This window comes from Monodon monoceros, unplaced genomic scaffold (genome assembly GCF_005190385.1).
Source record: "Monodon monoceros isolate NGI ecotype Baffin Bay Population unplaced genomic scaffold, NGI_Narwhal_1 Super_Scaffold_11, whole genome shotgun sequence".
In the NCBI taxonomy this organism is placed as follows: Eukaryota; Metazoa; Chordata; class Mammalia; order Artiodactyla; family Monodontidae; genus Monodon; species Monodon monoceros.
The window spans coordinates 60,601,024-60,627,409 of record NW_021703767.1 but is presented as its reverse complement, the minus strand read 5'-3'; the positions used below and the strand labels follow the sequence as shown (position 1 = coordinate 60,627,409).

General features: G+C 38.4%; 1 protein-coding gene across 23 annotated transcripts in view; it reads left to right on the top strand.

The window, feature by feature from the left end:
• The window catches only part of ZBTB20 (zinc finger and BTB domain containing 20), an 820,261-nt gene that overhangs the window by 607,229 nt on the left and 186,646 nt on the right, over nt 1-26,386 (top strand). For 2 of the 23 annotated variants that reach the window (XM_029213663.1, XM_029213656.1), the window contains exon 1: nt 20,249-20,274. The exons of the other annotated variants lie outside the window; for them this stretch is intronic. The gene's annotated coding sequence lies outside the window, so the exon portion shown is untranslated. Of the gene's footprint in view, nt 1-20,248; nt 20,275-26,386 lie in introns of those variants that run through there. 23 annotated transcript variants of the gene reach the window in all.

The window sequence follows — 26,386 nt, the reverse complement described above, 5'->3', positions numbered from 1 at the left end:
GTCATCGTATTTAAATTCTACTGCCAAACGAAAGGAAGTCAGCTAGTGCTGATGTAAAATCTCTTCTGTAATCAGTATGGTCCATATTTATTCCTTATGAAAAAGAAAAGCTTCTTTCTTATTCTGAAGACCAGTGTATATGTCCTCTTCTTCACATGTCTCATGTAGACATTTAACCGTCCAAATATACAGAGCAAGGGTAGATGAAATCAACATGTTTACAATTATTCTCTTACCTAAATTTTAAAAGAAAGAGGGAACAAAAGGTGAGTGATGAGTGAGTTGTATGGCTATAATTGAGTTTGTGTTGCTTTCATTGTTACAGAATTTTAATTGGCATGGATGCTTAAATGTATATCAAAATGCATGTCACAACTTTTGTACAAAAATAAATTTGACTTTAGAACATATTTTTTCAAGTGAGAAGGATAAATTATCTCAGAACTTGAGATTCTTTACTTTTAAAAATCATAAGATCAGCTCTTTAATTAAAAGGTAGAGAAAAGTACTCAATGTCCAGGTAGTCAAATCACTTGTATCAGGATAATCTAGTATCATGAAAAATATCATGAAGCGAGAGATGAACTCTATCTTCAGAATAACTGGCCTAAGAATGACTTCTTTTATAGTATCATAAGATCCACTTCTAGAAGTCTTCCATCTCAGTGCAGGAAAATGGAAATGACACTGGGTACAGCAAAGAATTTGTTCTAAATTTACTCATATCCATTTCAATCATAGGGCTTAATTGTTTTTCCTTTTAAATAGTAGATCTTTTATATGCAAACATTCTCTTTTCCAAAACAGTTTACATGAATATATAGCCAGCCTCTGGTATATTAAATATAGATATAGATCGACATATAGAGATAGGAAATACTAAATTGGAGTTACTGATAAATATGTATTGTTAAGTGGTACAGAGTGCAGTTATATATACCCCCAACCTGTTTGACAGTCTTTTTTCCATGTGTTCTTACAGAGGCAGATTAGACAACTACTTTTTATACCCCTGAGATTATGGCAAGGTATTGCAGAGACCATTAGATAATGAAGTACAACTGAACATTTATAAAAATCAGGTCTGAGAAAGTCTGTTAATAGAAGTCTAAAGATCTAGCTGTATCTGGATGTGTGAGTATGTGATGACAATGCTCTAAAAACCTAGATATCAAAGGGCTTCCTTCTCACTGCAGCCCTGTGAAGTAACATGGATATTGTCTTATCCACCCAGTGTTTTGGCAAACAACAAAGGTTTATTGATAAACCAGTGCTTGACTGCCAGAATTACTCTACTTCCTGTGTAAGAACTGCCCTCCTGTGAGGTGTGAATCAGATTTTTGGACCTGCCATCTAGTGGCCACTGCAGTAACAAGGCAATGGTATAACATTTTTGTCTTCATTTGAAAACTGGAGTTTAGATGTGGCTCATCTGTGGATAAGTACGGAGGTACTCCACCCATTACCACAGTCCCTCCTCGTCCCTTACACACACAGCCGTTCCCATAGAGCAGCTTCAATCAGAGTATTTGTTATACTCACAGGAAAAACAGGTTTTTCATACAAAATGGTACGCTTCCCACCTAGAATTTTTAAAAAAGAAGAAGAAGGAGGAGAAGGAAAAGAAAGAAAGTCTTCCGTTATTGAGGAGAGATCTGGAGTGGCAAAGAGAAGGGGAGGGAGAGGAGGGGAGCGGGAGAGCAGGCACGTATTCTGTCAAGTAGTTCTACTTGTGAGACTAATTCTTACAAACTGTGCACCCAGCAGAGTAAACCTCTTATTTTGCTGCTTTTTCTCCGATCCCCCACAAAGCTGTAATGTTCTAGCTGCTTTTCCCTGTCCTAAAAACCACATAGGCATGTGATATGATACATAATGTTGGCAAAGGAGCAATTTACAAATGACTTAAGTAGGTAATTATTTATTAGAATATAGGCCGATAGAAGTCTGTGTTACCGTAGCAAAACCTGGTAAAAGGTTAGTTTTGTTTCAGTGTTTCTATTATAATCCCTGGTTAGTAGTTTTCCTTTTTCCAGGGTCTTATGCATGGAATGTAAGAAAGCACAATGGGCTATTATTATTATTTACTATTTGTCAAAGAAACACGAATATACAGAGCAAAGGACAGTTTGTGAACTATGCCAGACAGTCCCCAGCCCCAAAGACCTCAAAATACAACTCTTAAGCAGGTCCTGAAAAATCCAAGACAGAATGAAAGCAGATGGATGAATGATACTTATTCAATATCTTAAATATAGAACTCAGTGGTACAGGTGCATCTTCAGATGTTATTTGAAAGAAGAGACAGAATATCTTGGCATTGAGTCACTTATTCGTAAATATTATAAATTTTATATTATTTGAGAAGCTATTCTAAATATACTTGGTGGTTTGAAAGAAGGTGTGAAAAACGATTCCTTCAAATGAGACAAGGGGCAAATCGAGTGAGAAGTAGGGACTGAACACAGTTAGAGAAAGTAGAGAAGGACCAGGCCAACGATGGAGCCAAGGAAAAATAAATCCCAAGGGGATACATAAAGTTTGATAAAAAAGAACTGCAAGGATTTCTTTTTAAAGAAAGATTCAAATCAAACAAGAAGAAAGATGATCTTGGCAGCTATGTCCTGAATGTACTAAAATTGCCAAGAATCTCCAGGAACAATAATGGCAAAGACAATGATTTAGTTACGGAAATTGCAATGCAAGGATGTAGAACTCTGCGTGGCGGACAGAGGGTCCTGAAGACAATATCGGTACAGCAAGAAGATTAGTAAGATTTAGCAAAAAGCAGAATGAAAGGTGGGAAAGGAGTCAAGTTTGTCAGATTGTTGAGGAAGATAGAAGTCAGTGAAACTATCCAATGAAGCCGTGATAGTTTTTGGAACATTCATTATCTGTCCTATGTTATGTTAATTCTTATGGAGTGTACCATAGATGTAAGTCAAGATCCCTGAGCCAAAAATAAACCTGTGTTCAAAGTGAAAAGATAAGATTAACACCCCTTAAACAATTACAAAAAATAAGGCAGCTGACATTATTAGGCATAGCAGGATTTGCGGGAAGGGAGAAATCAGCAGATCTCAGAGTAATCATGGAAAAGCCATCCAGGAGATGAGACCCAAGCTGAGCCTTGAAGAATTGGTGTGTGTGCGGGGGCTGACATTAAAAGCAGGGGAGAAATATGATGAAATCATCAGGATAGAAATTAACAGGATGTTTGGAGGGAGCAGTATAATACTCTTAACTGCTGAAATGGATGGTTTGAGCAGGAGGGGAAGTAGACAGAGGTAGAAAGTAAAGTAAGGCCAGTGTGTGAACCTGAGAAAATTAGGATTCATCAGCATGTGACAGGGGTCCATTCATTAATTCACTCTAGAAATATTTATTGAGGGGGATATTATATTTCAAACACAAAACAGTCAAGGCTTTTCCCCCTTCCAGAACTTACATTCTAATGAGGGAAAATAGAACCCCTCCAACAAAAAGCAAACAAATAAATGAACAAGATAATTTCTGATGGTGAATACCATAAAGAACATTAAACTGAGTTATAGAAAAAAGAGTGATTGGCAAGAGTAGTGATGGCCCAAAATGGGGAGAAAGGAGAGTCAATATTTGAAAGTGGAAATTCTTCAGACTTGGAAGTAATTCAGATAGAAAGAACAAAGGGAAGTCACGGGTTATTTGCAGCTAGCTAGTCTGGGAAATTAAAAGTTTGCTAATGCCAGCCATATAAGCTGGGAAGATTGGTAAGTGAGAGAGGGGAAAAGCTGGGGAGCAGGTAGGAAAGCTTACTGTCCCCATACCCCTTCTCAGTGGAGTGATCGACTATACCTCTGGTTGCCACCTCCAGTTTCTTGAGGATTTTAGCCACTGGCTCATTAACGCTCTTTTCATTTCTACCTCATCACAATTCTCGGTCATTTCAGTGTCTAAATATATAACCCTTCCAATACTTTGCCTCTCACTTCCTTAATTCTCTCATGATCTGTCCTCTACCCTACCATATCTACTCACTCTCGTGGTTTTACTTTTTTTTTTTTTTTTTTTTTTTTCGGTACGCGGGCCTCTCCCTGTTTTGGCCTCTCCCGTTGCGGAGCACAGGCTCCAGACGCGCAGGCTCAGCGGCCACGACTCACGGGCCCAGCCGCTCCGCGGCATGTGGGATCTTCCCGGACCGGGGCACGAACCCGTGTCCCCTGCATTGGCAGGTGGACTCTCAACCAGTACGCCACCAGGGAAGCCCTCGTGGTTTTACTTTTGACCTTTTATTTACTAATAATTACAAATTTTCCATAACCTCAATTTCAAGCATCCCACTCTCCAGCCCAATCCCACTGTTCCCTCTATTACAACAATCCCTGAAGTCTACTAGGGCCTCCAATACATTGATTCTACCCACAGCCCCTCATATTTGCCCTTCCTTATATAGCCTAGATTCCATGGACGATGATTTTAATCATTTCATTGCATACACCCTTAACTCCCTCCATCTTCTCTTGCTTCACTGTCCTCTCAACTGGCAAATCTCAGCTACTCCGATCATATGCAGCTCCCCATCTATTCCAGGCCTGTATGCCAGCTGAGTGAGGCTGGAGAAAAACACACAGGTAAACTGATGACTCTCACTTTAAACTCATGATCACTCGGAGAATCTCTTACTGCTGCCATGCAATTACATGACACTTCCCTGTGCATTCGCTTTCCCATGCCACTACGAGAATATTTCTCATCTTTCCCTCTCTCAAACTTCCAACACCTCCTTCCCCATCCTTACTCTCAACTTACGGCCCTCTTTCCTACTTCACTGAGAAAATAGAAGCAATGAAAAAAGAACTTGTACAAACACTCACTCCCCATCACACCTACCCTCCCATCTGCATCTGTATCCACATATTCTGCTTTCTCTCGTGTAACTGTGGATAAACTCTGCCTGCTTCTGTTCAACCTACCCCTCAGTGTGCATTAGGCCCCGCCCCCTCTCACCCACTCATCCACTGTGCTCCTGAGAAATCCCCCCTTTCTCTTCCTTGATCGATTTTCCCTATCTACCAAATCTTTCCTATCAGCACGCAAGAATGTTGTCATTTCTCTCGCCCTAAAAAATACTTTCTTATGATCCCACACTCCCTGTAGCTAGTGTCCCATTTCTTTGATTCCCATTATCGCAAAACCTCTCAAGCAATGTCATGGTACTCACTATAGACACTCTCCAATAATCCTATTCTCTAATTCTCTCTTGATCCCTCTCTAATTAGCTTTGCACCCACCAACGTGGTAAAACAGTTCACACTAAGATTATGGGTGACTTCCATGTTGCTAAATCCATCAAACAGTTTGCAGTCTTTCCTGATCTCTCAGCATTGTTTACATGGCTTGTTATTCTTTCTCCATTAAAACCTGTTCTTCCCTTAGCTTTCAGTCCCCCACACTCACCTGATTTCTTTCCTACCTCACAGGCCATTTCTTCTCACTCTTCTTGGCTGATTCATTCTCATTTCCCAACATGTAAACACTGGAGCGTCCTATGGCTCAGTCCTTGAACCTCTGTTTTAATCTCTGTTCACTTCCTTAATATTCATACCTAAGCTTACAGTTCAAGTTTGTATCTCTAGTCCAGGCCTTTACCCTAGCCTAGAATATGTGAATTCTAGGCTCACATATTTAACTGCCTACTCAAAATCTCCACTGGAAGTCTAATGGGCACCACAAATGTGACATCCCCGCATGGAATTCCTTGTTTTACCTGACAAATAGGCATTCTTTCCCACCTCTGTAGTAATAGCATCTCCATCCTGAGAGTTGTTCAAGTCAAAAATTTATTTCCCTCCCAGCCCTTTATCTCACAAATCCAACCTATCAACAAATTCTGCAGTTCTACCTTCAAAATACATCCAGAATCTTACCACTTCTCATCCTCACCACCATGCTATCCTGACTCAAGCTACTATCATCTCTTACCTGGATTATTGCAATAGCCTCCTATCTGTATCTTTTCTGTTTCTGGACTTGCCACATACAGCCTATTCTCAAAATGGTAGCCAGAGTGATTCTTTGTAATGCATGTAAAATAATTTAAGTCAGACCACGTCTCTCCTCTGCTCAGAATTTTCTAATGGCTCCCCATCTACCCAGAGGAAAAACCAAAGCCTTTAGAGTAGTCCACAAGGCCCTACACGTTCAGTTTCCTCAGTTAATTCTGTGTCCTCATTTAGCGCTTGATCCCTCACTCACTCCTCTCAAGCTTCATTGACCTCCTTGCTTTCCTCACCTACCGTACATGATTTCACCTCGGGGCCTTTGCACTTGCTTTTCTCACCGCCTGCAGTGCTTTCCGCAGGTTAAGTCTTGTTTGCTCACTGTCTTCCGGTCTTTGCTCAATTTTCACTTCTAAGTAAGGCCTTTCATAACAACCATATTTAAAATTGTGCCCCCTTCCTTTGCTTCATAGCAGTTATTCCCTTCAGATAAATATTTTATTTACATATTTATTTCCCCTTGTCATAGACTATAAGCCCCATGATTGCAGGGTTTTGTATCTTGGTGGGGTTTTTTTTGGTCTGTTTTGCATTCTAAGAAATCCCCAGTGCCTAGAATAGTGCCTGGTATATAAAGGGTGTTCAGGAAATACTTGCTGGATGAATTGAAGAAAAAAATGAGTGCTTCTTGCTCTGAGTTTACGGATGTTTTTATTAGATGCAAAACTTAAAATTGTATCATTGGCCCGTGATTCTCCATGGCAAAATTTTCATTCTTCAAAATTAATTTTGAAAGTAAGAGCACTTTGTGCAGGTTTATCCAGAATATTAGATAGGCCACTATTTCTGTTTAGTACCCAAAGCAGCAAGATCTAAAGCATTTTTTTTTTTCATTTGGTAAATTCTTACTACGGAATATGGCTGTGCTAGACACAGGTAATGACATGTGCAAAGGCTCAGAAATGTAAGAGAACATAGTACAGTGAACTGTTACCATATTACAAGTGACAGGTAATGGAGGCCTAAGCTAATGTGGTGCAGTGGGAGCAAGAGACCTAGAAATGTGAGAAACATCATCAAGTAAAAGGTCACCAGAGTCAAGAAACCTGATTGATGGAGAAAACAAAATGCTGTCTACCTTTATAAGGCTATAAAGTGGAAAGTGATTATAAAAGAACTGGATAAGAGTGGAACTTGAACACAGAGGACATGAGTTGTAAAATTCCCTTTGTAGGATGTTGACTTAGAACCCGTCATCATCATAGTCACTATAAGAATATTTGGTGTGTTCATTGGGACCCTAAAGAATCATTCTGGAAGGTGCTCCCAGATCAGATCCTAACTCTCATTCTTCCCAGAATAATTGAGGACCCAACTATTGAAATAGTTTGAGGTCCCAAATTTTCTGCCTAGTAACCTCACCCTTCCTGAAAGCATTTTTTCTTATTTTATAAAAAAAATTATTAGATTATTAAATAGAATAGTATATGTGTATATAGATAGGTACACGCATGCACACACATAATAGTTTAAAACCCAATTAACTGTTAATATTGCTTTCTATGCACAAAAGCCTCCGTTGGTTATTAAAAGAAATTACATTAGAATTACAAATCTGGTGATTATTTGAGGGATGATGATTTCCAGGTATGGGCTTGGGCATATGGGTGAATATTGCTGCTATTTGCTCACATAGAGAACATAGGAAGGAGAGAAACTATAAAGGAGAAGATAATTGAGCTTTGGACATGTTGTGATATCCAGTTGGAATTGTCAAGTAGGTCATTTGATATAGATGGCTAGAGGTCAGAATTAATGGCTTAAGATGTAGATTTGAGAACTAATGGCTTGAGATGTAGATTTCAGAGATTATTAATATATTGATGATAATTTAAATTTGGAAACAGGGATTTCCAGTGGGCAGTGGATATATTAGGCTGAAGTATGTGTAATAAAACATTACCAGACGTAGACCTAGAGGTCAAGGACCTGGACATAATCATTTATCTGACATTTCCTTAGACTGGTTTTCTCCTAAATTCATTCCCACTCGTCCCCTACACCAACCCACATCCTATCTCCAGCCTTCCTTTCTATTTAAAAACATCTACAATTCAACACTTGGACCCTTTACATGTCAGACATGCCTTGATCTCTGTAAAAACACTATACCTCAAAACTGTATGCAGAGCATTAGTACGTTCATGAGAACACACTGTCGGTGCACTTCAAGCTCTCGTTATTTTATGAAACTATGGAATGAGCCTATTTGCATTGTGAGCAATGTCCCCTAATTTATGTATTTGCTAAGAGTTTTTGTCAGATTTTCTGTGACCAGCATGTATTCATCTGCTATAATGTCAAACCATTGGGAGGTTTAAGGAGACCCTTGTTAAAAAATGAGAGGGGACTCATCTTTATTCTTTTCCTTTCCACTTTCGGGGCATGAAACATAGGCACTCAGAACTTAAGTTACTCCTTGCCAGCCAGCCTCTCTGTAAGTCAGCCATCCTCAGGAATGTAAGTTTCAATTTTATTTTTCTCTTAGATTTCTTTTTTTTTTCCTTGCCTTGAATCACTTAAAAGTGTTTTCTTGTGATACCACTTTTGTCACCTCTAGACCTTGGTAGGTTCATTTATTTACTTGTTTTGTTTTAGAATATTTTATATCAGTTCTTTCTCCTCATACTTGAGATTTTTCTGATGGAGGCAGCCTTTGGGGGAAAGATTATGTTGGTCTTATATTAGTAGTTGTAATCTCTGTGGTCCCGAATTTCTAGAATCTGTGATGGTCAGGGACTTCTCTTTGCTGTGCCTCTTTATTGGCAGTCTCACTTTCTTTCTCTTGTCTTCTCTTTCTCCCTCCAAAAAGCTTCTGCAAAATGTATCTTCCCCACCAATCATAATGTTACACTCTTAGTGTATGCGGTCTCTATGGTAACTGGGACACATGCCACAACACCAAGATTCCTGGAGCAACCATCATTGGCAGGAAATCAGTGCATGTACTCCTCTGGCACCATGGAAGTTTCCCCGCTGAAACTGGAATCAGATACTACTATTTTAATACACAGGGCAAGGAAAGGAGCAGAGGAAATGCTATAGACCCAGTCTCTCTACAGGCACATTATAGGGTTTTGGGGGATTCTTGAAGTTGATCTTATTTATTATAAAGCTAGACTGGTGTGCACACCCTGATCAGACATGGAGAAACTGGTTGAATTAGGGGAGGACATTCTTTTTCTTACAGACACATGACTAGACTCTAAACAAGCTAATTTTATTTAAATTAGGCTATATTCTTAAGTAAGCTCAGGGAAATTACCAATACACTGTAAAAATTATTCCCCACCATTGTAGAGACAGACTTTTTCAAGTGGTTTCTCCAGCAACCACATATTGACCCAGTGGGGTCAAAAGTCCCAGGGTGGGCAGTTCATGAAGGGAATGAGGATGAAACAAGTTTTCATCCATCTTGTTGCTTGCTCTAGGACTGAACTTCTCCCAAATATATGGAGGACCATACTCCCAAATACAGTAGGGCTGAACTTCTCCCCAATATATGGAGGACCATACTCCCAAGTACAGCCCACTAGTAAAAAGGGCCTAAGGCAGGGTTTTACAGCCTTGGCCCTGTTGAGATTTGGGGAAAGAAAAATTTTTGTTATGCAGAGCTATCCTGTGCCTTGTAGAATATTTAGCAGCATCTCTGGCCTCTACCCGTTAGATACCAGTAGCAATTTCTCCAGTCTTGACACTTAAAAATGTCTCTAGACATTGCCAGATGTCCCCTTTGGGAGCAAAAATTGCCCGAGGACCACTGGCTTAAAGCAAGATGCGGCTTGGGTAAGGAAAGAGAGCTGGAGAATTCCTTCAAAGGCCCAGAATATTCATTCAGTTAGCCATTCAGCAGGTATTTGCTGAGTCCTTACTATCTTCCAGGCACTCTTCTGTGTATTAAAGATATAACTACGAATAGACAAAGGCCTGATCTCATGGCACTTCCCTTCTAAGGGAGGTATGCCATGTGTTCCTGACCAGCTGGATCCCTTTCCCTCCATACAGCTTAACAGCAAATGCTTCAAGCCAACTGAGGGCCAAGAAAAGAAAAACACAAGTTCATATTGAAGACTCTTTTTCAGTTTAGGAACCTCAAAAATGGCTATGATTTAAAAATGAAACTTGGCAAGTGATTAGTTCATATGTTTTAGTTTATAATGTGTTTTAATCATTTTTGGGTGTTTTCAAAACAAATGGTGAGATTAGGGGTATTTTTCCCTTCTATTTTTGGCCTCTTTCCTCTGGAGAGTCCTTCTCTTGTGTTTAGTTTTGGTGTTCTTCGTGTATTTGAAGAATACTTTTAAGTATTTGAAATGTGTGCACGTGGATGAAAGGAAATGAGGAAGGAGAAACATAAGACTTTGTGATCCCTGCTCAAACAAAGACCCATACCCCAGCCCCAAAGCCAGTATTGAGGCACCACTTCCTCAGGGAAGCTTCTCACGAACCTCTCGCGGCCAAGTCCCCTAACCCAGGAGTTCTTCTAGCTCTCTTCACACAGCCTCATCACAATCGTAATTAAGAAAGGGACTGTGAAATTAGCCATTCAGGTGTTTCCCTTTAGAATGTAAACTCCATGGGGGTCAGTACCATGCCTGCTCTGCCCACAGTTCTGTTATCTTCAGCACAGGGGCTGACACACTGGAGGTGCTTAAGAAATATGTGTTGAATGACGTTGACTGACTGAGAAAGCCAGCTTTGGAGATGTCCTGCTCAAAAGGTTTTAGCCTGTGCACTGCCTGTGGATTACCCTACCTCCACTCTTGGACTTTATCATGTTGATCTTTATTTTGTAGACTCTGAAGTAATGTGTAAACTCCTAAAACTATTATTAAATCAGAAAGTCTAAAGAACCACTTAAGGTCATTAACCTTAGGGATATTTCAGGCTTATATGTAGATTGCAGGAATGTAAGGGAAATAACAGGGCATGGTATTGAGGAATATTTTTAAGTATTAGTACTGCCCTGGGCATTGTTCAAGAGTTAGCGGGTTTACAGAATAAATGCTTGTGATTGTCAGTGTGGGGCACAGAGTAAAATTACATAATTTTTTCACTTGTTTTCATGTTTGATGTCTGTTCCCCCCATTAGAATTTAAGTTCCATGACAGTGGAGAACTTGTCCTATCTATAACTTTATCCTTGGTGCCTAGAATGTTATTTGACCCATAGTAGATATTCCATAAATATTTGATCAATGAATAAATGGCAGGCATTCAATCAATCCTATGTTGATTTATAGATTAACTGCTTATTAGTATTCAAAAAATACAGTAACATGATGAAGTTCTTATTCATTCATTCAACAAATATTGTTTGAGCTTTTCATATATACCGTGCATCCTCATATCCTAGAGCAGTGTCTAGCGCATAGTAGGTATCAATTAAGGACTTGATGAGTGAATGAGCTACTTAGTATTCCAGCATACTCAAAGATGTTTATTTATTAAATGTGTTAGTTTACTAGGGCTGCCATAACAAAGTGCCACAAAACTGGATGGCTTAAATAACAGAAATTACTGTCTCACAGTTCTAGATGCTAAATACCGAAGATCAAAGTGTCAGTAGGATTGGTTCCTTACAAGGGCTCTGAAGAAGAATTTGTTCCATGCTTCTCTCCTACCTTCTGATGATTCACTGGCAATCTTGGGTGTTCCTCAGCTTATAGAAGCATCACCCTGATCTCTGCCTTCATTTTCACATGGCATTCTCCTCATGTGCTTGTCTGTGTCCAAACTTCCCCTTTTAAGAGGATACCAGTCATATTGGATTAGCAGCCCACCCTACTCCAGGATTGCCTCATCTTTATTAATCATATCTTCAATGGCCCTATTCTCAAATACAGTCACATTCTGTGGTACTAGGGGCTAGGACTTCAACCTATGAATTTGAGGAGGACACGATTCAACCCATAACACTAAAACAGCAGAGATCTTCAGGTAGTAATATTTTTAAAGTTACTTTCTATTTTGAAAACATCAACTTCTCAAAATAGCATCTAGTTTTATAATTCTATATGGAACTCAATGTGGTGATATTAATAACGTTTACTATATTACACAAAAATGTGTGTGTTTATAGAGAGGAAACATGAAGAAAGTCCCAGAGGCATGAATGTACAGAGTACATTTTGTTAAATGGTGTATGACCAGACAATGGGTTACATGGGGAAGACTGCTAGAGATTTTGAAGAGATTTTATATGAATTCAAGGCATTCGGATTTTATTTTGTAGACATCAAGGAACCAACACAGAAGTCAAAACCTATTGAACTGTAGAAGGGTACTAAAAGGATGAATTTTATTGTATGTAAATTATTCATTAATGAACCTGACTTTAAAAAGAAAGAAAGAAAACGAGAAGGTTGAAGAATAGACCTTAGGAACTAGCAGTTCAGAGGTTTTTGGAGACCTTGGCAGTTTAATTGGAAACACAGGTAGAGAAACCAGATTTTATTGTGCTGAGGAATAAATTGGAGTTTAGGAAGCTCGAAAGTGGTTCAAAGGAGGGAGAGATTGGGTCCACAGAAGATGGTTTGTTGTTTGTTAGTTTGTTATGGTTGTTATTGTTTGTTTGACATGTGGGCAACTGAAGCATGTTGGCATGCAGTAGGAAAATGGAAAATACAGAAGAAAGGAGTAACTGATATAGTAAGATCCTGGAGGAGATTATTAGTGCCAGAGAAAAAAGTCTCTCAGATGTTAGGGATGGGTTCTGACAGAGGTAACATGGTGATGGGACTGCCATTTGATGGTTTCTGTCTTCTCTATGAAAAAAGAGGCAAGGTTAATACAGTAGCTGGGAATAAAGAGTAGGAGGTAAGTTACAAGGAGTTAATTACAATGATAAATGGCAACTGGGGATTAAAAAAGGAAACAGACTAGGGAAAATATAAGAATTGTAAAGTAGTTCCAGAACCCCAGCTCAAGTTGGAAACCAGGACTCTGGAAGGGCACCAGGCTGTACAGTTTTTCAATTTTTCCTCAGCGTTGCTCAGCAGCCTGGGAGCTAAGGCAAACATACTTGAATGGGTTCTTCTGGCCTCAAGAACTAGCGAGCTACAATTGAGAGCCATAGATGGGGAAACTAATGGTGGATGTCTTTAAAGTTAACCATGAGGGCCCAGACTGGTAGAGAAGAAATTGGAGATTAATAGCCTAGGAGAAAAGAGAAATAAAAAAAGAAAATCAAAAAGTCATGGTAAGAAGGCGTTTATTTTCTGGAGTCATGTATATCCCAAGAAGGAAGTCTGCCCCTACCACACATACTGTTTGCCACTGGTCACAGAGAAACCACAGAAAGTAGACTGAACACTTTGGAGGACATAGACTGGAGGTCAGAGTTTCATTCCCAACTTTACCAATAATTTAAGACTGCCATCATTACCACCATTATCACAGAAGGCTAATCCTTAGGAAAAGAATATACCTGTGTATGTAAAAGTGGAAGAAAGAGGAACCTTCCATGGGACAATGGTAAAAATTGACAAGAGGCAAATATTTTTCCTTCTTGCCTCAGATTCCAAAAGCATACTGATGTTTCCCTCAAAGCATGCTCTTTTATCTCTCTTATTTTAAGATTCTCTGTTTATTCGGTTACAGAATCTCCAGAGCTGGCACCCTTCTTTTGGCACTCTCTCTCTCCCTTTCTGGGTTTCTTCTTTCTTCTTGCTTCCTCCTGTCTTTGGCCGTTGAATGTTGTCATATGTCCCAGCATCTTCCCCCACCCAGTGACCAAATAAAGTATTTCCATAAGCTTTGTATTAGAATTTTTTTCAAGAAGACAAGGCCTAAAATGGTGACTCTTGGTTTCAGGATACATTTAGGTACCTCACAGATGACACGGTGCAGCTAGCCCTTCATTGTCAGATGAACCTGAGCATCTCTCTAGAATTCATAAGGCACCTCTGCTCCTGTGGGCCCCGTCTCCATATGTCAGGGTGGCAGAGAAGCCACCCATGTTACCCACTGTGAGGTGCCATGCTCTGGTTATCCTTTATTTGCTTGACAACACACAGGGTTTAGTAGTTCCCCAAACCCAATCAGAATTCCCAGGCTTCTTCTCTTGGTATTGTCATATATAAGTCCAAAAAATAATTTGGGGGAATTTCAATAGACAACTCTAAATTCCCTTTCTCCTTACGAATATGAATTATACAATTCCGTTTTCCCCCGTTTTTTTTTTCCTGCTCATGATTCTCTTATAGCTCTTTCCAGTGATGCTAAAAGCCAGCTGGTCTGGAGATTAATATGACCAGACATACCATGAATTTTTTAAATCTCAAAATTCCCAGTTTCTAGTTCTTGGTCAATCAAATATAGGTTGTATTTTCTTGTGTATATATAAATGTACAGTATATCATCCTGTCTTCTCTAATTTTTTTTTTTGGTCTCACTATTCCCTAAAATTGTTCCTAAATGCTTCTTTGTTAGAGGCAGAGGAAAACCTGAAGAATGGAGGGAGACGAAGTATGAAGTGATGGAAAGAGAAAGCATACTAGGGAAGAAGGGAAGCCAATGAGGAGATGGAAATAAATAGTGATTTCCCTTTTCCCTGGTTTCCTCAGAGCACTCGTATGTTTGGTTTTGATATTCCTGTCACCTAATGCCCCAGATGACCTCTCCCTAGCAATGTGCTCTACAAAAAGAATGTATTTCACTGCCAGTGAATATCTCCTATCTACCCAACAAGCCAAAATCTCCTGCCCTAGCAGCTTAACATCCTCTCCAGCCTTCCAAGCCTCTTGCCAGCTGACTCCAGGGACTTGGACCCAGGGCCATTAGTTCCACTTTCGCCTGGCCCATGCTGGCATGGAGAGTGTTAATGGCTGATGTAAGTCTGAAAAGAACTTAGGCAATAATTTGGTTTTACTTTATTAACATCCAAAATATAAACAGGTAAACTACATGTTGAATTCATTAATTCTTCCTCTACTGTTTAAAAAGATGAGAACTGCATTTTTAAAAAAGGGATTGATTGGTGTCATGTACATATTCATTCACTCCTGTTTATACAAGATAATAAGAATATTAACATGGAGGCAGAGCAGTGGCACTTATAATTCTATCACCGCTGTTTATGTAAGAAGAAAATATCTGAAAAGAAACAGGGAGAGAACATTTGCTGCTCTGTACATACATTAAATTCTTGTATTTTTGTTTATAAGGCATTTGAGGGAGAAAAATTTAACAAGTTGAGGGGGAGTTAGTGTTCTTTATACCATGTTCACTGCAATTGACCTAAGATAGCTAAGTTTAGAAAAGACAGAAATATAATGGAGGGGGTACCTCCTTACAAGGAGCAGAGGGACCAGAGACATGTGCTCCATTAAATCCTTCCTGAGATTGAGCTTATTTAAGATTAGGATTCTCTGCTGGGTGCTGAAATGTTCTACCCCAGAGAGTAGTGAGTGTTGTGTCTGGGAGACCATTGACTCATAATTTGCCTGTAACTCAAGATATGCTTCTCAGAAAATGAAAAGAAAAGAAAAAAATGCTGTTTTAAATAAGATTGTAAGGGCCCATTTCAAACAAATAGTTCTGAGAAGATTTTTATGATATTTTCTTGACTGAAAAAGAAAAGGTAGTTGGTGGTGGGGTAAGGGTTTCTTATCTAAGTTGACGTTAACTGAGTTGATAATATAGGCCACAAAGGGTCAGATTATTGATGAGGGCTTAATGGGTGTCACAGGGCAATTGAAAAGAGTGAATAAGGAGCAAGAAGTGTTATAGGTAGGTGGTTATATTTATGATAACCTACCTAAGCGGGCTAGTAACCTGTTAGCGATAATGGAGACATAAAAACTCTCTAAAGTGTACATTAGAGTAGAGGTCCTTGAGAGCAGGAATGGAGTCCAATTAGCAGAGTAATTAATAGTAGACGCTGAAAAAACTTCTGTTAAATTAATGAATAAATGCATGCCGCCATCTGGACAATGCTTTGCATGTTCTCCCTTATCTAACCAATTCTCAAGGAAAGTTCATACACTTTCTTAGTCTCAGTTACAAACACAGGTGTCTCTCCAATGAGAGAGTTGAATTTTCACAAGGGCATAGAGTCACTGATTGTTTTAATTTATTCATTTCAATCCTCATTCACATTCCTGTTCTTGTTCCACTTAGGTAACCATATTCTATTGCAGCTGGACCAACTGTGCATGCAAGTGATGAGAAATGAGATTAGAGAGGTAGTGAGGGATTGGGGCTCGCAGACTATGGTAAGTTCTTTAGAAGCCCTTAACATCAGTGATGGGCAGGAGTCTTTGAAACCATAACAACAATCCTACTATAGGATGACCAGATGAAGCAGTTCCAGCCAAAGGCCAGAGGCACAGATGTAAGAGCTTGATTTGGGCTATAAATCAAATATAAAATTTCCAACCAGTGTAAATAAAAGCACTGTCTCATTTGGACCCTCTTTTTTGCCTATTGAACCAGTTTTACCAACCTAACACTTTCAGTTGGCAGCCACACCTATAAGACGCTTAGGGGGAAGTAGTAAATGTGTTTTAGAACTTTCATAAGGCCTTCAGTTCAAAAGCATAGGATTTAAGACACTTCGAACATGAATTTTAAATGTGATAGGTTTTCCCTTGTACTTACTGACTACTGTGCTGAGAATTACAGAACTCCTGGGCATCAAATAGTGTGTGCATAAATCACTCTGCCAAAGAAAGAGAGGTTGAAAGTTCACACAAGACGTGCATGTTCTATGGCCAAGTCCTACCAAAATGAGCCAATTTGCCACATTTACTTTTGAGAATGAGAGGGGTCTGATAGTTTGCCTAAAATGGGACATTCAGGAGAGGTCATTTTCTTGTCCATTTATGTATAAATCGTTAACATTTTGAAGCTGTATTCTAGTATAACTGAGGGAAATAGCTCAGAATTTTTCTTATCACATACCAGAGATGACAGACTTAAAATCTGATGGCTCTTTTGATAGCTTCTGAAAGAACTAGAACTTGTCTGGCTCCATTTGTCTGGCCAAGATGTATTTCTATGATTTATCCGTGGAGTTTTTAGCAGAACCTTACACTTACTGTCTAAATTAATGATATTCCCTTCTTTTGCCATAACAAAAATCACGCTACACTATATACATTATGTTAAAGATTTTTTATTTTAGCATGTGGACATATTCTGTAAAAGCTTTTTCAGTTTCATCATGTTGACAAGCTGATTCCATTAAATCACCCACCATCATCATGTTCACTTTTTTCTTTTCTTTTTTGAAAAGTTAGAAAACAGCGATCATCTTAGAGTTTTCAAGACATTCACTTTGGCAAAAATAAATCTGGAAAAACATGAGCCTATTCCTTGAAATGGAAAAAGGATGTGTCGTTCTTCTCATTGACCCTTCTCTTGAAGCTTTTAAAGATGAGGAAGGAGGCTGTGGGTCTCTTTAACTTTTTTCCAGTAAAATGAGATTTTTTAAAAATTTTCTGGATATAGCTCAAACTTCTCTACCTCAGTATTTATTATGTATTATTTGTTATTTAAAATAGAAACTTCAGTAAGTTGGATGAATAGCATGAAAGGGTTTCATTCAAGCATTTTTGAGCATTTCTGCACTGCTGATAAAATGTTATTTGGTAATGTTTTAGGGCCACACTTCTGTTTTGAATTAGAGCAGATATGTCCCAGCTCTCCCACCACCAGGCTTTCCTCACTGAGAAGAAAAAAAAAAATCATCTGATCATGCTACTGCTGGGTCATTTAAAACATTGAGTAGGTGTGTGAAATGAGGGGAAAAAAAAAAAAAAAGCTCAGTATGGGGTTAATTTGCTCTGTAGAGTTGTGGATGGATCACTTCCTCAGGACCAACTCGTACAGAGGAACCACACATGTACAGACTTCTAAAAATAAAAGAAAGCCATGAACCTTCAGACTCCGTGGCACAAATTGATTGCCTTTGGAGGTGAGAAATACTCACTCCCTTTTGTCAGGGATGAGTGGGCCTCATTTGAAATATCCAGGCAGGCCACTGTCTGGTCCTGAAAATGAACCTGCGGCTTGAGGAGAGCTCTGGCAAATTGGGCACTTTCTGAAATTTACCTCTGCTGACTCTTTAAATTCATGTCTTGCTCAGTTTCTTTTAATGTGCCTTATTTTCTAGGTCTCATCTTGGAAACGACATAATTTCTTCCTGAAAATATAGGTGAATTCTTTCTATTTTCATAATTGTGTTTCACAGGCTGCCACGGGTTCCCTGCCTGCTGAGATCAGCTCAGCCAGGGTTTGGCCTGAAGGATTCCTCTAGGTTGCTTACAATCTAATCCTTTCATGAAGTGGAAGGTGAAAGAGCAGACAGGAAACATCCTCAATTCCTAGATCATTAATAGGTGAATACAAGAATTCAGGTATTTATAAGTAAATTTCACCCACAGGGTTGTCTGAGGCAGAAAGATACTGTGAGAAATCTCCTTGAGCACATGCTCCGAAGAGCCAGGAACCAATGGAGATTAACCAGGGGGAAATCACCAACAAAGAACATGTTTGTAAAGTTTCAGAGCAAACCATTTATGTTTTCTTATGTTTCTGCCTAAATTACTCTGACATCAGTAGGAACACTTCACAGAGCGTATAGACAGAAAGTCCCACAATGTTTATAACTTCCAAAAGGAAATATATATATACACACACATATATATGGTATATGCATGCATATGTATGTATCTTTATTTGCAGTTAAACTATAGGCAATATTGCTTCTTGAGATGGGGAATCAGGTGACGCCCTTGGAAAGTAAAGCTGAACAATCTGTACAGTCCAGAGCAGAATCCACCTCCACCACCATCACCACACACACAAACACATAATCACCAAATACCTCCTTCATTACCTTGGAAAAACCTGAATTTGGATCTTGTAGAGACAGATAAGAAAATGACAGTTCCCCTAAGAAGAAGGATTAAACGCAGTTAAATTACTAACTTTTCAGATAACTGAGAGCAGGTTGGGGTTGAGGAGGATGGAGAGCTGACTGAGTGTGTCCCCAAAGAGGCAGTCCAGGTCACATTTGTTTCTTTTTCTTCAACTGCCTGATGATAGGAATGTGGATGTAGAAATAGGAAGGGATGGAGGGAGGGAGCCAGGAGTAAGTTTTATGAATTCTAACAACAACATTATCAGCTTATTGTACCACAGGCTTTCAAAATTCCAGTTGCTGGTTAGCTTGACACCCTTGCTGTTCAGTTCATTCATTTTTTTTTTTTTTTAAACATCTTTATCGGAGTAAAATTGCTTTACAGTGTTGTGTTAGTTTCTGCTGTATAACAAAGTGAATCAGCTGTATGTATACATATATCCCCATATCCCCTCCCTCTTGCATCTCCCTCCCTCCCACCCTCCCTATCCCACCCCCCTAGGTGGTCACAAAGCACCAAGCTGATCTCCCTGTGCTATGTGGCTGCTTCCCACTAGCTAGCTATTTTACATTTGGGAGTGTATATATGTCATTGCTACTCTCTCACTTCATCCCAGTTTACCCTTCCCCCTCCCCATGTCCTCAATTCATTCTTGACATTCGAAACAGCATAAGCAATGGCTACATGTACCAACCATTATCCTAGTTAGGTGGTCAAAGTCAGTTTAATGCTGGCTTTATTTTCTGTACTGATATTGAACAAAATGTTTCTCTTGAAAGGTCTTAGACCTCTATCCTCCCAGCTCCTGATCACAGCAATAACCAACCTCCAGAAGTCATTAGTGAAGACTAGAATAATATCCTATAAAAAGTCATCTATGAAGAAATTGGCATAGTGTATCTCTGATTTGTGTCCTTATGAAAATAATGGTTTGCAAAATAAAACATTTCTCTGTCTCAATCTCTTTTTTTAACCAGATCTTTACAAGTTACATGGGGACTGATTTTTTTTCCTAACAAAGGTTGAATAACACTCAAAGGCTTTAGTAGCCAAAGTCCATCTTTAGAAATAGCTTTCCTCTATAATGTACTGCCAATTTCTTATGTGTGTGTATTTTGACCTTCCTGATGCCTCTGCTATGGGCTGCCTGTTGATTGGTACACGTTACTGCTTTGCTTATAAGAGTTGGGCAATAGTTCAGTGATCCAGTCCAAATCTGGGCCATAGATAGAAAGGGCTCATCTTCTATTTAAGAAATGTGGCAAACTGCTTTAAATGAATTTGGTTCAGACAAGGTCATTGGAACTGTTCATCTAATCCTGTGTGCTGTATGTAATGGACACTTCTGCTGAGCTCCAAAGCTGCAAGGTAAATAGATAAGAAAGCCAGTAACTTGCCGCCCCTGTTAGAGCTTTCCCTGAGTCTGTCATCAGATTTACATTCTTAGTCATATGGAGCCCCTTTTGGCCATTTAAAAGTATTTGTTCACTGGTTCTCCTGATGTCTTTAAAGATAGACATCAGAGAATGTCCTGGGAATAATAACAATGAATTCTTACATTATTTTCTGGTCTTTTTTCTAACTTTAAAAAAAAATTGGATATTGAATTTAAATGCATATTCATAACAGGTTTATGAAATATTCAGCTAAATTTCTTGGATGTGAAAGAATTAATTGTTAGAATGTTTTACTGTAGCTAATCATTATGTTAAAACCATAGTAGATTCAAGTATATTTTTTCTCAATTCTATTTGAGTAATTAATATACATTTGGCAAATTGAATCAATACATAAAGCACCATATACACTGTTTTGAATTTAGTAACTTACAGACTTTCTGTGTTGCCTTATCCTCTTCTAACCATAAAATGTATTTTACTCAACTGTGTTGTGATTCTGTACAATTTTGGGAGTCAGCATTTTATAGGATTTTGTAGTCATATAGAGCAAAACAAGACTAGAGAAGTATTGAATTCACCCTCCTGACTGGAGGCAGAGCTGTATTTATTCCATCTGAAATAGATGAGGATCTTTCCTGCTTTTAAATAACCGTGAAGATAGAAATTTCATAACAGCTCTTAGCAATCTATTTGATTATTTACCACTTGTACATTTAAGATGTTCATCCTTAAGTCTTAAATTCTTCACTGGACAGTTTAATATCATTTCACCCTAGGACAAAAATACCTATCATTATTCTCTTTATAACAACTTCTCTTATAGTCAGAAAACTATGAAGATACACCTCAGCACTTTCTTTCTTAAGCAAAATTATTCCAGTTTTTTAAACATTTACTTTTATCTCTATAGCTGTTTCTGTACGAGAGTGGCAAAGGGGACTATTTTAAAAAGTTCTGTCATACATGATGCCCCTGAGTAAGGCACTGCATATTTTAATTTCACTGTGCCGATGTGGAAATAGCCACAGCTTTTTCATTATATGCTGATGGACAGAGCATTTGTGTTCATTTAACCTTGAGGTTGAAACTTGTTCCCAAAAAAGTAACTGACTCATAGCATTGGCTAGACCCAGGAATAAAGAGCATCAGTTTTCTTAATCTTAAAGGCTCATTTTGCCCCCCACTCTAAAATGCACTAAAATTAACTTTTCCTTGCCCTCTCTCTGGTGCTATTTGTTTACTGATTTAACAACTTTTTTCTATCATCTTTGTCTCCTAAAATAGATGGACAGCATTTATTCAACAAACACTGGAGTGTCATGCTGTGTTTAGGACACTGTTCTAGGCTTGGGAGATTCTAGTGTGAACTGTTAGCAAAGGCTCAGGGACAGAGGTGTCCTGAGCATGTTCAGGGAGAGCAAATAGCCTGTTACAGTACGTAAGGAAGCAGTGGTGGAGAAAAAACAAGAGAGGTGGATTGGGGCCAGATCGTGAAAGATCTTGGATTGCTCTTAAGCAAATAGTTAGTGGTGACAAGGACAAAAGTAACATTTTCCAATCTGTATTATGGAAAGCTTTTATCAAGTCTTTAAAACACAGACTGTGCCCACGTTGTGCTCTTGGTTTAGTATCTAACAGACCATCGGGTGAAAGTACCTGCTTAATTTTTATCTTTTGATATAAATTTTGTGTTATAATTTTTCCCTTTGTATTAAAAAAGATTCAAGGGAACCATTTGAGTAAAGACAGCCTTCTGTTCACACTGATCTGGATGTTTCTTCCTCCTGCTGTGCCCATATTTATTCCAAAGCCCTCTGTACCACTAACATGTTACTTTCTGTGTTTATATACCAAGGAGTCTTGGGATGAGTTTGTCCTATAATAGGCACAACTTTTTGTACCAAATGGCATTAATAGTAAGCTGTGAGCAGCATTATGACCAAGTGTTTCTACTTGATTGGACCACATGATAACAATACCAGACCTTTTCAGCATCCCCTAAAAGATATTAATGTACTATAATAAAAGGTCTTGTACACCAATCCATTTGGAACATGTAAAGCTATAACTTTAGGAGTTTGAAAGGAAGAAAGTTGTTCGGTATAAGATTGTAGAGAGCTCCTGAATGTCATCCTGCCATCGAATTAAGTCTGTTTTAGGAGCTCTAAGAAATCATCCTAAATATATTAAACAAATTCAGTTCCTGATACTACCTCCCACCCTACCCTGCCACCCCTCCCAGCCTTACTGCTTTTACTTCATTCTTATTTCTCAGGCTTTATACCTGTAAGAATCAGGAAGACTCAAGAGGATTTGTATGGGATGGGGTAGAGTGTCAAGTTGTATCTCAGCAATGTCTCAGACTCAGAAACAATCCTATACCTAATTGCTGAACTTCAGTTTTTGAAGTCTTCCTTTTTATTGATCATGATTTCATCATCTTGGTTTTTGAAGACAGACATCATTCTGTGTTATCATAGCATATTAAGGAAAGGTAAGGCATCATTGTGATTTCCCTACTGTTCTTCTCAATATGGTCTTGAAAAGCAGACCCCAAGATATAAATGACCATTTATGGCATTTATAGTCAGTCTCCTTAAGACTGACCAAAGGAATGAAGACACTTCAAGAAACTTGCGGGAGACCCCAAAGTACCTAAAGGGAAATTGAGCATGTTTTGTATGCACATCTGAATAAGCCTTCCATCTGACTTTAACTTATAAATCTTTTGCCAGGTAGAAAATAGAGAATTAAAAACCTCCAAATTCAGGGTGCATGAAATGTCATTATATCTAGCATAAAATTCCTTGAATCTGTCAGATAAAGGAAATCATGTATCCAGAGTGAAGATGGAATATCAATTGACGGGAACCTATGAAGCTGGCACATATTCTGAGACATATGAATTTAAAAACCCAATAGGGCCTCATCCTTTGAAAACACTGGAAGCCAGAAAGGTATTAGGAAAATCAGTAAGGTAAAAATCTTCATCCTACTATTTGGAATGACTCCCACATAAGAATTAATTAACACAATACTTCTAGAACATTAAAAGGATGTTACAATGTTATCTCTGCTCATAGAAAACAAAGATATAAACCCACCTAACTGCTAGAGAAAGTAGTTGAAAAAAAAATTGGATGGATTAAAGGCATGTCTAAGAGGTCTTTTCTGTCCTGTTGTCACATCATTTACCCTCTTCAGATAGAAGGATAAGTGTTGAACTTCAGTTCATCTGAATTCCTCAGCTCTGTCATCAATGCTGTGACACATTCTAATTTTCTGATTCATTTGTGATGAATAAGCTCTCCCTTTTTGATTCACAATGCTGAAAGTAACCAGTTGTTGTGAGTGAGTTATGATTACTTATTTTCCATTTTTTTATTGCACTATTATTTTCCCTTAGCAAAGCTTCTCTCACTCTTTATCAGCCAGTGTGAATCCCACGTGCGGAAAAGCCCTTGGACAGTACCATTGCCTAGGCTTGGAGTTAGTCAAGAGGAACGAGAGACTGACAGCCCAGACTCCTTTTTTAACCCAGCCAGGTACCTCAGCTGTCAAGTGTCTCAGCTTCTGCACCAAACAATGGGTACAATAGTAGCTTTCCCTTACCACCCTGAAATATCTAGACTGCAAATCAAGCCCAAACTGTCTCCTTCCAAAGGAGAAACTTAAACTAGCCTACAAAATTCTTAATGAGGCCAGACTTCAAGGGCAAACATAAAGTGGGAAACACCTAGAGGTACTGGAACTTAAGGGTTATAAATATGCAGACCTCAGAATGGTACAGACTTATTCAGATCCCAGCAGCTGTCTGATTTAGGGTAAGTTTCCTAATTTCTCAAATCTCCCTTTTTCCTCTGGTAAAGTGGAAGTAATAGTATTTACTCTTGTAGTCAGGATTAAATGATATACTGTTAATGCTGCTTTTCAAACTCTTCCAGGGAGGTGATCATCAAGCTAAGGTGAGCATCCAATATTCAGGGTGCCTGGACATCACCTGAAACAGTCTGCTGCAAATGAGGCTTTTCAGTGAGGTCTCAGGTTTCACCCTAAAAAATACGTACACATTTTGCACTCTACCCCTCAATTTATCCTTGTTTGTTTCACTAAACTGGAAGTTCCATGAGGATGAGAACAGGATCTGTTCTTTTTTTCTATAACATCCAAGAAATAGTTATTGGATAAATGAGTACATATACAAATAAGAGTTTAAATTACTTAGTCACAAAGACAACTGACCCTCTAAAGAGACAGCCGTGTCTTTATTATTTATTTTGTGGCTTTGCACACTCTTGTCACACTGCTCCACCTCCCTGGGTATACCCATATTCAAATTTAAGAAACATTTACTTAAGATGCCTGGAACCACAGAAAGTACTCAGTGAATAGTAACTCTTACTATCATTTCTCTGCTCACTATTCCTCTACCTCATTGTTCCTAAGGCTCTATAGACTTTTTAAAAAAGAAGCTATAAGGGACTAGGAAAGTCAGAGTCTGGAAGTCCTGTAAAGGAGTCTGTGTGTCTCTAGTGACACACACTCACCCATGTAGAGATCCATTTTCTATACATTTCATTTACTCCTGGCTTTAACTCTATAGCAACTTGTTAAAACATCCTAGAGGTGATGAGTAGGGGGACTGAAAGAGCATTTTCTTCCCTCTCCCCTTAGACCAAGGGTTACTAACCTGGAATTCTTGGAAGACCTTCATGGAGTTTGGGAGATGCTTGAAACTTGGTGTTTTTGAAGAATTTCTGGGAAGAGAAATTCTCATAGGGATCTGTATCACCTCAAATGTTGGGAACCATTGCCGTAGAACATAAATGGAATTCAGAATGGACTAATCTTTAAGTTACAGTTAATAATACTTTCAGTTCCTTGGAGATTGATACTATATAATAATTTCTACTCAGAAATCACAAAACTAAAACTAGACTTCACTACAAATCACCCCTTCTCCCCCTCTCTACTCTTGCCTCCCCGACCAGGTTTTAAGGTCTTGATTCATTTTGGGCTTTATAGTTCTATATTCTTGGCTAGATATTTGTGCTTTGAACCCAGCATGCTTAATGAAAATGTTTTTAACCTTATGCAAAACTATTATAGATAATTCTTTGCATTTCAGATGAAAACAATTTATAGACATACAAGGTGAATATCACTTAGGCAGAAAGGGCACATATCAATAAAATAACAATTTGAACTGAACAAAAATAAACCCATGTAGATTAATACATATTTTCAAAATTGCATAGCAGATTGTAATTCAATCAAGAAATGGGGCCTTTTGACATTTATGAATGTTTATAAATTGTATAAGAACTCTGAGATTAAATTTTTAGCCTTAGTATTAAATTTGGGATAGATAGTATTGTTTTTCATTAATACATAAAGACAACAATTATATCCAATAAACTCTTCAATTTAACTTGGCTTTAATTTGTCTTAGACTGTGACATACACACTGTGATTTTTCTCTCCATCTTGGATTCCTGTCATTGACAGCCTGTGTGTCATTTGACATCCAGGAAAGATAGCTTTTCATTCCAGACCTTGGATGTATTAATCAATCTGGATACAGTTTACATTGATCTCTTTTGATCACATCAAAAATTTAATTTTGACTGATTAACTTTTATGAATAAATACTCCTTTCCTAGAAAGGAAAGTTATGCTCTTAGATATAAGAGCATAAATACTAAGTATAGTTCAAAAAGAGCATAATTATTATTGAGACCTACTGGGTTTATAACATGCAACAGAAAAATAAGTGAGCATATTGCATAGATAACCACTAATCATATTTTTCTCCATTTTCTCAAGGGCTGGGAAAGAAAGAAAACTCAAAAAGGTTGAAGGAGGTAGGGAAAAAAGGGAGGAGAGAGGGAAGGAAGGAAGGAAGAAAAGAAGAAAGGAAGGAAGGGAAAAGCTTTTAAAAGATGCACCAGTGAAGTTGTCTAGGATCCTAGCTTGCGGAAGGGACGAGAATGTAGCAAAACTTAGAGCTTTAAAGTCGTTGAGGCTAGTTGGTATATATATATATATATATATATATATATATATATATATATATATAT